The sequence below is a fragment of the Sceloporus undulatus genome, chromosome 7 (assembly GCF_019175285.1).
Source record: "Sceloporus undulatus isolate JIND9_A2432 ecotype Alabama chromosome 7, SceUnd_v1.1, whole genome shotgun sequence".
In the NCBI taxonomy this organism is placed as follows: domain Eukaryota; kingdom Metazoa; phylum Chordata; class Lepidosauria; order Squamata; family Phrynosomatidae; genus Sceloporus; species Sceloporus undulatus.
This window is the reverse complement of record NC_056528.1, coordinates 18,340,346-18,350,874: the sequence shown is the minus strand read 5'-3', so window position 1 is coordinate 18,350,874 and position 10,529 is coordinate 18,340,346. Positions and strand designations below refer to the sequence as shown.

Here is a 10,529-nt window from a genome sequence, read left to right as displayed (position 1 = left end):
TTTTTTCTTTACAATATATTGTGAGACCCACCCTGCTTTAAAGTTGTAATTGGTCTGGGATCTAAATCGCTTTGAAGGACCAGTGTTACATGAATCTTTCTGCCCACCCAGAAAGATCCACAGGAGTCAATCCTTTCACACATCAGTCCATGACATTTCCAACATATGATCCATTGCTAAGGATTCTGTATGGTGTGAAATGGGAGGAGGAGGTCATTGAGGGTGGGGGGTGACACTATTTGGGACTGCACTGGGTGACACCAATCCTAGGTCACCTCCTTAGAGCCCAGGAGGAGGAGAAGGAGGACCACCTGCAACGTCACCCTTGGCCTCCCCTTTCTCCAGCAACTGCAGTAGCAGCAACCAAGTAGATGCCTTTGGCTCTGGAAGCCAAGCTGCAGCCTGGCGCGTCCCCGCGAGCGCGTCCCCTTCCCCTCCGCCTCGGGGGGGCGCCTCCTGTGCACGCGCCTCCCAGGGCAGCCAGGAGGAGGCGGAGATGCAGCTGCAAAGCGCAGGGCTGAGCATCTCTCCAGCAGCAGCCTTGCAAGCAAAGGAGGAGGAGGAGGCTTGCTCTGCCTTTCCATCCTTGCTCCAGCTTGCTCTGCCTCTCCATCCCTCCTTCAGCTGAAGCATCAGAGGAGGTGGGTCGGGGGTCTTTCCATCCCCCCCCCCCTTCCATCCTCAGACCCTCCATCCATGGGCTGGCCAAGGCATCGCTAGCTCCCTCCTCCTCCTCCTCTCCTCCTCTTCACCTCTTTCTTTTCTCGTCCTGTGAAGAGCCCATAGGGGACCCTGAGGGATCCAACTCGCCACCCCCTCCTCCTCCTCCTTGGGAGGGTTGCTTCTGCAGCCCCCTCCCACCCCGAAATAGTCCCACCACCACCACCATCTTTGGAGGCTTCTTCTCCATCCCACCACCATCCTGGAGGCAAGGCCAGGAGGAGGAGAACAGGGACCCTGAGAGCATCATTCCAGGCCTTCAAGGTAAGATAAGAAGAGGGGTGTGAAGGATTGAATGTCTTCTTGTGGCAGGAAGAATTTCTTTTGGGGTCTTTTTTTTTGGTGGGGTCTTCCTTTTGGGTCTTCTTTTGGGGGTCTTCATTTGAGGAATCTTCTATTAGGGATGTTATTTTGGTGAATCTTCTTCTGGGAGTCTTCTTTTGGGGGTCTTCTTTTGGGAGAATCTTCTTTTTTGGAGTGTTCTCTTGGGGGAATCTTCTTTGGGGAATCTTTTTTGGGGGGGTCTTCTTTTGGGGAATCTTCTTTGGGGAGGTTCTTTCCTACAGTTGTTCATGGTTGCCTCTCCTTCCCAACCCTGTCTCCTCCTTCCTCAGTCCTCCAGCCATCTCTGGAGTTCTGGTCTCCCTTTAAGCAACTCTTCCCACTTCTGTCCCAGTTGCACCAGTTTTGTTCCACGGTTTTGTGCTGCAGGGCAAGAGAGAAAAGGGAGGTCTAGGGAGTTGGACCAAAGCTGGCAAGTTACCTGTCCTCAGGCTTCATGGTCACAAGGGCTGAAAAAAGAATCACCAGCATATGTAGACAGCTTCTGGACATGGAGGATCCATGGGGCATAGAGGTATGGGAGGAGTGGGGATGAGGCTGGGAAGCAGCCTCTCTTTGGGGATCATGACCTTAAGGGCTGAAAAATAATCAGGTAGACAGCTTCTGGACATGAAGGCTCTATACAGCATAGAGGTTGGAGGAGTGGAAATGAGGCTGAAAAGTGACCTCTCTTCAAGCATCATGACCTCAAGGGCTGAAAAGCAATCACCTGCAGGTAGACAACTTCTGGACATGAGGTTCAATAGGAAATAGAGATGTGGGAGGAGTTGGAAAGCAGACTCTCTTCAGGCATAAGGACCACAAAGGCTTAAAAAGAATAAAGAAGAGAAGTAGATAGCTTCTGGACATGGAATGTCCATAAAGGTGTGGGAGGTGTGGAAACAAGGCTGGAAAGCAGCCAGTCTCCAGGCATCAGGACCAGGAGGGCTGAAAAAGAATCACTTGCAGGTAGACAACTTCTGGACTTGGAGGTTTCATAGGCAATAATGATGTGGGAGGAGTGAGGATGAGGCAGCCTCTCTTTGGGCATCACTGTTGCAAGGGCTGAAAATAAAGCACCAGGGGGTAGACAGCTTCTGGATATGGAGGCTCCATAGAGACTTGGCAAAGGGATGAGGTTGGAAAGGTGCCTGTCTTTGGGTGTCACAACCACAAGGGATGGAAAAGAATCACCAACATGTAGACAGCTTCTGGACATGGAAGTTCCATAAGGAATAGAGAAATGGGGATGAGGCTGGAAAGCAGACTGTCTTCAGGCATCACAACCACATGGGCTGAAAAAGAACCACCAGTTGGTAGACAGCTTCTGGACCTGGAGACTTGGAGAAGGGATGAGGCTGGAAAGCTGCCTGTTTTTGGGCATCACTGTCACGAGGGCCGAAAAAGAATCAACAGCAGGTAGACAACTCCTGGATATTCAAGGTCCATAGGGAATAGAGATTTGGGGTCAGGGTAAGGCTGGAAAGGTGCCTGTGTTCAGGCACTGCTACCACAAGGGCTAAAATAAATACGCCAACAGGTAGATAGATTTTGGACATAGAAGCACCATGGAGCATAAATATTTGGAGGATGAGGCTGGAAAGGCCCCTCTCTTCAGGCATCACTATCACAAGGGCCGAAAAAGAATCACCAGGTAAACAACCTATGTCAGTGGAGACTTGCAGATCGTTTTTCTCAACTGCAAAAACCCACCACCACCAGAAACCTCTCCTTCACAAGACACAATGCTGCTGCTTTGCAGAAAGACCCCGAAATGCAGTCTTTCTCCATGCCAAAGATTTCCCTGGAAGGCACAGCCTCCCAGATAATCAGTCGAATAACATCAGGAACATTGCACCTCTCCAGACACTCAGGGCAAAGAAATATTTCTGTACAGGTGCATCGTCGAATTACAAAGAACATAGCAGTGGCCTTTGGGGGAACTTTCTCTCCCTTTTCATATCACCGCCACTGAAGCTGAGGGCATGCAGTTGAATAGATTGGCAGCCGACTCAGTGGCAGACAAAGGCAAATCTCTTTGTACAGAGGTGAGAACGCATTGGGGGGCTTTAACGCTTGCAAGACGCAAGCCTGAAAATGTATTCCAATGATGGTGAGGATTATCAAGCAACATTTGGGAGTTTTATTGGAAGGTAGTCAGTGGCAGTTGTATCAAACCACTTCCTTTCCCAGGTCTAGTTTTTGAGTTGCATTATCTTGCATTAACTAAGGCAAGCTTTTCCACAAGCAATGGGGATCGTGCAACCCTCCAAATGTTCTTGGACTGCAGCTCCCAGAATTTCATTAGCCATGCTAGCTAGGGCTGCTCAGAGTTGCAATGCAACAACATCTGGGGCATCCCATGATTCCCACTTCTGGTTTCCATCCCCTCCTGCAGCCTGTCCCTGTTTAGAGCTTGGCTTCCTTGCATCTTCCTCCTTCCTCTTGAATCTGCTAGTGCTAATTCCTCAAATTATGGCTCAAGATCTCTTAGGAATGCAGTCCTGGTTGGTTCCTAATGGCTGTCAACTTCTGACATCCAAAAATGCTGGTTTTCTGAACCAAGACGGGGTGGAACCAAATTTCATCATAGTTTTATGTAATACATTTTTGTTGTTGTTGGGTGCCTTCAAGTCATTCCTGACTTAGGGAGAATCTACGGCAAACATATCATGAGGTTTTCTTTGCAAGATTTGTTCAGAGGGGGGTTGCCATTGCTGTCCCCTGAGGCTGAGAGTGTGTGACTTGCCCCAGGGCACTCAGTGGACTTCCATAGCTGAACCCTACTCTCCTGGAGTCCAAATGTAACAAATCACTGCACCATGTTGGCTCTCTAATACTTGAATTGTTAGAGTTATTTCAGTGTTCCAAGGGCTTAAATACCATAAAGGTGCTGGATCCTATCTGGTCTTGGAAGCTAAGTAGGGTCAGGCCTGCTTAGTGATTGGATGGGAGACCACCAGTGAATACCAGGTACTATGTAATATATTTTAGTGGGGGGAACTGGCAAAACCACTTCTGAGTATTCCTTGCCTAAGAAAAACCTATAAAATTCATGGAGTCGACAGGCAACATGAAGGCACACACATGCACAATGAAGATGTTGTACAACTCCCAAATTTGGTTATACTTGTTGATCACACAGCCACCTCTTGTTCTTCAGAACATATGTCCCTTCATATGTTCTTGGACTGCAACTCCCAGCAGTAGCCACCTCCTTCATTCAGGAATGAAGGCTGCTGGACATTGCAGTCCAACAACATCTGGAGAACCAGAGATTTCCGATCCCTGATTTAGAGAAACGGGGGCAGAATCTTTGGGAGCCAAGATGGAACCGGTGGAGCAGCTGAGAAGAATTTGGAAACTGCCATCTCTGCTTCTGGTTACCAAACAGACAGACATAAATGATGCTGTTTACCACTACAAACTAAGCAGCAAGCCTATAGAAGAACGGCACCTTGTAAAGACAATCTCGGGATAAGGATTTTGTACCCAGACTCCAACTGGTCTTTGCTACAAAATGTTGCTGAGTAGGTGGAAGCTGTGGGCATTCAGACCCCAAAGTTCATTTGTCCCCATCTCTATAGCTTCTCAAAAACACTTTTAAAAGATTGAAGGAGCTATTCTGAAATGAGCTTCTGAGGCTGGATGGTACCCGCGATGCCGATTATTAAAGCAAGCTGAAGCCACGCAGCTTTAATTAAAGCGTTCACTTCTTTGCATGCAGGTATTTGGCAGATTTGGAAACAGGAGCAGGCACTTGGAAACAGGTTGCCCTGGGTATTTTATATGAGAATAGCCCTTTTAGCGTTCCTGGCAGATATTGCTGCTTGTTTCTGACTTCAGGGGAGAAAAATTGGGAGAAGAAAGCAAGCATAGGACTGATCGCATTTTTTTCTGGCCAAGGTTTTATCTCAGCTGAGTGTGGATTGTAAGTAGATACTGTTGTGTTGTTTAAATAAATGGTAGCAACCCAAAGATGAAATAGGCTTTTGGATTCTGACTGCTCCAATGCTTGTCCAGCTGAGTTGGGCGGGAAAGTTTCCATTGAGGAAATGAATTGTTCTTGCTGTTTGTGGGAGGAAGCGTGACCTCCTCCCAGAGGCCATATTCCTTTTTGTGTCTTGCTGGCCTGATCAAATGGAGCAAGCAGAGTCATGCAGCAGAGATGCAACAGGCAGACTCCTTGGAGGTTGTTAAAACAGCCTTATCAGGAGTGACTGAAGGATCCAGTTGCATCCTTGCAGTCAGTGCTCTGATGAAGCAGAATTCCTTTCCTTTCTTCCTCCAGCAAGATACGGGTAACTCTTTGGAGAAGGCATGCCCAGGGCAGCAAATCTCACAGACAGGTCATCCTACTCCATAGGTGCTTTGCGCTCAGATCCGCCTTTAATTATTTGACTTTTATTCCTCAGAGCATATCGGTGTGCCCCGAGATGCAGTTTTGGTACTGTCGGTTTGCTTGTTGAATCCTCGATTCTGAGCTTTTCCTTTGCCAGATGGAAATGTACCCATCCACCCACAGCTCACGTGCCCTGAACTTCAGAGAGCAGCGTTTTGCAGAGCTCCCAATTCAACTGCAGACACTGCCGTTTGATGCTTGTTCTCAGTTCTTTTATTTTTATCAAGGTGGGCATTGACTTAGAGTTGACCTCTTGAAATGACTAATGTACGTCCAATGAATTTCAGTGGGCTCGCTAATAGGAATGACTAAATCCCTTGGAGCTGAATGCTCTCTGAAAGGTTGTATGTGAAACATGCCTTGGTGGTTGTTGTTCTTTGTTTGTTTCTTACAAACGTAGAAGCATAAAGTTGGAAGGTATCCCAAGTCCATCCAGTCCAACCCCTTGCCATGCAGGAAAACACAGTCAAAACACCCGCAACAGGTGGCCATTTAAAAACCTCCAAAGAAGGAGACTCCACCGCTCTCTGAAGCATCATCTTTCAATGTCAAACAGCTCTTACCATCAGGAAGTTCTTCCTAATGTTGAGGTGGAATCTCTTGTCCTGTAGTTTGCATCCATTGCTCCATGTCCTTGTATTTGGAGCAGCAGTAAACATGCTTGCTCCCTCCTCAATGTGCCATCCCTTCAAATATTTAAACATGGTTATCATGTTACCCCTTAACCTTCTCTTCTCCAAGTTAAACATACCCAGCTCCCTAAGCCTCTCCTCACAGGTTTCCAGACCTTTCACCATTTTGGCCACCCTCCTCTGAACACCTCTGAATATCAGGACTAGAATGCTTAGCCCTGTAATGCAACATGGAGACCATTGCCAACACGATGGTCCCATCCACTGAATGAGTTTCTTTCTGTTTTATCTCAAAGTCTATTTGTTTGCTTGCTTGCTTGCTTTGCAGGGTGGGGAATCTTCCTTAGAGGAAAAAAACCTTTCCCATACTGGCTTGCTTTTATGAAACACTCTGCTAATATACTCTGCCCATCTCTCCTGCTGCAAATGAGAGCAGCTAAACAAACCATGTTTCTAATATTGTTATGTCTCTTCCAGAGAGATGGCAACTCTTTTTGAAGTGAAGTGAATCAGAGTCACCGTCGCAAGGGATAATTTACAAAAGTGTGTGTGGCAGAGAAGGGGAAATACTGGAAAACTGTTGATCTTCTTGTGCTCTTTTATAACTTGTCTCTTTCCTCTTCCCCCTGCACCACCTCAAATTGAATTATAAGAGGTGGGTACACTTTATAGCACCCCCTTTCCCAATATTCTACGATTCTATTTTTGCAAATGACCAGTCCTTTCATCTTCCCAGAAATAGATCAGGTTTTCTTCTTCTTCTTCTCAGTTTGTAGCAGATGTCTGGATGCATTTTTGTTGAGCTGAAGGAGTTGTTGGGGAAACGAGATGGAGTCTTCCGTTCTGACATGACAGGCAGGCATTTTCTTTTTCCCGGCGATCTCATCAAAATGGTTGTGACAGTGACAATTTAGGACAACATGTCACTTGGGTGACCTCAAAAGTCTGACAGATTAAAATGGATATATTTGTTTGCAGGGTGGGTGCAAACTCTGGTCCAAACTGTTCTGAAGTGCTCCAAGCGTTTCACCAAAGATTAATTTTTGGTGGCAACTTCTTGGCTATTAGTGAGTCTGAAAGTGTTGGTTCTTGTCAAAACTGTTCTGGCTTGGAAATCCACAAAGGATCATCTTCTCTCCTAGCAGTGCCCCTCTGCTTCCAGGCCAACATTTTCAACATCAGGAATGTTTCAAAATCCATAGCAATACCTTTAAGCGGCCAATGAAAATGCCAAAAGTGCATGTTGCAGGCTTTCTAAGCTCCACTGGCTTCTTCAGCAGGCAAAGGTGTTGAACATCATACAGGAGAAAGAAAAATGCAAAGATGTTAGTCACAAGCCTACCTTTTGTCAAGATGTTGTTGGTGTTGTTCTGAGTTTAACTGGTATGCGGGGGGGGGATCTCTATGCAGGCAGGCTGGTTGTGGTTGTGTGGTACTGGGAGACAAAGCATCTTCAAGAAATAAAACGTAAATGATATTAGCAACACAAAAAAGATACTTCCTTTGATTGAGGTTTAGGATGTCCTTCATCACTTTGTTAGGCAGAGAACACTGAATTACTGAAGAAGCCTCTGTGCTTTTGAATTAGGAAAATTTTAGGTGCTGAAGGTAGAAGCCTTAAATAGTAAAGTCCCAGCCCATTGGCTCCCTCTTTAAAACTCTCCTATTGTGGCTAAAGGGTTAAGGTTCAGAACCCTTTTAAAGTCCATAGGACTTCAGCTCCCAGAAGCCTCAGCCACCTTGGCCAATGGTCTGGGTTGCTGGGAGCAGAAGTCCAAAACACCTGGAAGGCCAGAAAGGAACAATTCTTGACATGAAAGAGACTGTATTGAACTGCATCCATCCAATACACTCAGCACCTTGGATAGCTCCTCTAGAATATAACTCCGAGTTGGTTTACTGCACCCTTGATGTAGAATCTGCCAGCTGCTATTGATGGTAACATGATAACAACCAGCCTAAACCTCATTTCCCCCCCCCCCCAAAGCCCCTTTGAAACAATAAAGGTCTAGGTGAGACTTTGGAAAGGCAGGCTGGCATTTCATAGTGCAGTTATGGATTTGTGCCCTAGAGTTACAGATCCATAACTGCTCCATTTTCAGTAAGACTATGTAGTCTTGTTGTAAGACTATGCAAATGCCCCCCCCCACACCCACCTTAGCCTTAGATAGATAGGGTGAAGAAACTCTGCTCAGCTACTGGTTGGGGCTCACAGAGGAGGATGTTTCCATCCCTCTCCCACCAGCAAGCAAGGCTGCAAAGCCAGATCCTGCCTGCCATTCCTCATGGCAGCATCACTCACTTGTGGGGAGGGGTTGGAAATGTCATTTTCCTCGCACTCGGCTACTGAACAGACATGGAAAAACCTTTGCTTGTGTAGATCATGAAAAACTATAGGTTAAAGAAATGTGTGTTGCAACTGACGATCTTATAAAGTTGGACTGTGCCATTGTGCAACCTTCATATTGTCAGGAAGGGAACAGAGGTGTTTATCAGACAAGCTCTTAAAGAGGTACTATTCCAGTGTGACTCCTCTAGCTGCCTCCTGTTGCATGCTGGGATTGGCAGTTTTAAGGAGGGGTATTTAGAATTCTCAGGCAGAGAAGTTCAGCTCCTTAAAACTGCCAATCCCAGCATGCAACAGGAGGCTGCTAGAGGAGTCACACTGGAATAGTACCTCTTTAAGAGCATAGTGTGATAAACATCAGAGATGTAGCTATGCCATCATGACAACAAATCCTGGAGCAAAAGATTCAAACTACAGGAAAAGAGATTCCACCTAAACATTAGTTGGAACATCTTGGTGGTAAGAGATGTTTGACAGTGGAATATGGTAGAGTCTTGGAGGTTTGGAAGCAGAAGCTGGATAGCCATTTGTCAGGTGTACTTTGACTGTGTCTTCCTGAATGGCAGAATGGAGTTGGACTGGATGGCCCTTGTAGTCTCTTCCAACTCTAGGATTCTATGCAGTCCTGATGCACAACATGTCCAGATGTGCAACATGCCCCATTGCAAAATGGAAGCCCCTGTTGCACAATGGGACATATTGTGTGGATCTCTGTTGTGTATCACTACAAGTCATGATGGTGAACCATGCCAGTGTTGTAGCTTCATCATCATAACATTTTGCATTGTTGCTTCTAAGGCAGGGTTTTCACCAAGGTCTTTGACTACTGAAGCCAAAAGAGTAGAGATGGGGCCAGTCAGGCCTCCCAGAGGAAGGAATCTCACAAGTTGGGAGCAGCCACTGAGAAGGATCACTCCCAACACTCCTGCGATGGTGGCCAAATTTGAGGACTGAAGGAAATTTTCATTTGGGAGAGGACAGAATTCTTATTTAGTGGGGTAATGCCCTCATTTTGTCCCCATAGCTGCACCCTTGCCTCTGCCGCCCAAGCAGATTCGCTTTTGCCCTCATGCCATTTCGCCGTGAATAATCCACAAATGTGTAAAATCCTTTTAAAAAGCAAGCTAAGCCGGGAGCAGCCAGGACATCTTGTGGCAGCGAAAACACCCAATTTCTGCAAGGCAAGAACAGACACCAGATCTTAAATACCCTTCTTTTAGATTTAGTCAGCAAGATTTAATCGGCCTGTCCTCCCGTATCATTGAACTGCTTCGCTTACATCTCTCTTGGAAACTCATTTATGTTTATTAGTTTAAAAAAAGGAAATTCAGGAACAGAACGGCACAGGAATAACTAGGCTTCTTTTTATATTTGTTGGTTTGTTGCATTGCAAAATTGTGAACCTTTGCTTTCAAAGTTTAAAATGATGGCAAAGACATTTATAGGGAGAAAGAGAGAGAGAGAGAGAGAGAGAGAATGGAAGCCAAGGGCTGCCCAGTTATTAAAGTAGCTTTTACGTGTCTCCATTCAGATTAAGACAAAAGCTCCACTGATGGTAATAATGGCTACTTTCTGGTGGTTTTTCATTTCGACAAAAAGAGTATACAATTTCTGTCTCCAGGGGGTTTTCTTGTCTGGTAGAGATCTGTTACCCACGATGAAGAAAATGCCCCTGAAAGGGGCGAGAGATATTACATAACTAACCTAAAGCCCTTTCTTTTTATTTAATTTTAAGTATTGGCAACAAATGGTTCTGGAACGAATTAATGCTGGTATCTGTGGAGTTGTTTCCTTTTTGCAAAAGGGACGAAAGAGCTATTTTGTGACTTGATGGCTTTGGAAACAACTGTCATGAGATGGAATTGTATCAGTTCATCCCAACTAAAGTGGACTCATTGAATCAATGCTTAACATGGATAAATTCTGCTGATTCAATAAATCTAATATGGACTAGCAATAGTTTATAGGTTGTTGTCCCCAGACCATTCTGAATTATTTTTCTCACTCCAAAGATGGAGCAAGTTTGCTTTCTGCATCCTCAATATGACATCCCCTTAAATATTTAAACATGGCCATCATGTCCCCTCTTAAGCTTCTCTTCCCCATG

At 45.8% G+C, this 10,529-nt stretch overlaps 1 protein-coding gene across 1 annotated transcript in view; it reads left to right on the top strand.

Annotated features, from left to right (window-relative positions):
- The first annotated feature begins 461 nt into the window (after positions 1-461).
- The window catches only part of FAM163B (family with sequence similarity 163 member B), a 32,392-nt gene continuing 22,324 nt past the window's right edge, over positions 462-10,529 (top strand). Inside the window, exon 1 of the mRNA XM_042480428.1 lies at positions 462-984. The gene's annotated coding sequence lies outside the window, so the exon portion shown is untranslated. The remainder of the gene's footprint in view (positions 985-10,529) is intronic.